The sequence below is a fragment of the Aplysia californica genome, unplaced genomic scaffold (assembly GCF_000002075.1).
Source record: "Aplysia californica isolate F4 #8 unplaced genomic scaffold, AplCal3.0 scaffold00352, whole genome shotgun sequence".
NCBI classification, from domain to species: Eukaryota; Metazoa; Mollusca; class Gastropoda; order Aplysiida; family Aplysiidae; genus Aplysia; species Aplysia californica.
This window is the reverse complement of record NW_004797622.1, coordinates 610,758-611,822: the sequence shown is the minus strand read 5'-3', so window position 1 is coordinate 611,822 and position 1,065 is coordinate 610,758.

The following is a 1,065-nucleotide window of genomic DNA, read 5'->3' as shown; positions in this document are numbered from 1 at the left end:
AGATAGATAGATAGATAGATAGATATATATATAGATAGATAGATAGATAGATAGATAGATAGATAGATAGATAAGGAGAACACTTAATGCAACTTGAAGAGCACAAACTGCGTGCACTAAAGCCATAATTTAACATTGCTCAATAAGAAGTCTCACTTAAAAACTCATATCTTTCGATCTCGATAAAGCAGTGTCGTGCGCACACCTCATTAAGGCGCCCACACAAGGAACATGAATATTCCATGTAATCTAATGTTAATCTGACCTGGTGGGGTAGCTGACTGCCATCTGGTTGGGCCAGAGGAGGTCCGTGTCAACTAACACTCGTCGGTCACTTCCGTCCAGCCACGAGCGCTCGATCTTCTTAGTGCCCTGGTCAGCCCAGAAGACATATCTGTAGAAGAAGAGATAGAGGGGATAAAGGGATCAGTGAATTAGTGGTGGAGCGATGAATGGGAAAATGAATGAATCGTAAAATGGTACGAGGATGTGGATGGGTGGATGGGTGGGTGGAGGAATGGGAAAATGGATGAATTGTTTAGTTTTGGTAAGAGTTTTACGGCACTTGCAACACAATACGGTCATATAAGTATCGCAGATTAGAGGTGTACAAGAGAGTAACAAACACAAAAAGAAGGAGGAGAGATCAGCACATAAATGTCTGATAGGAAAAAAAGGAGCAAACCACATCATAGCAACCACCAACCACCCATGAATGAATTGTAAAACGATAGGAGGATGGATGGAGTAGATGGTGAGTCGATGGATAGTTAAGTGGGTGGGGGAAGGGTGGAAGTGCAAATAAGAAAGATGGATGGATAGATGCCTGAGTAGATGGGTTGCTTGCTGGGTGAAGGACGGGTGGAAAGGCGGGTAATAAGGATAGATGAGAAGATCAAATTGCGTACGGATGAATAAATGAATCCGTGAAAAATTATGGGTAAAGGACGACTGACCGACTATGTTTTACTGATGGATTAAATAGAACAAAACTTAAAAAGAAGGGATGAATAGTGCGCGTCCAGATGGTTTACGTCATTAACACACATCGTGTTATCCACCCCC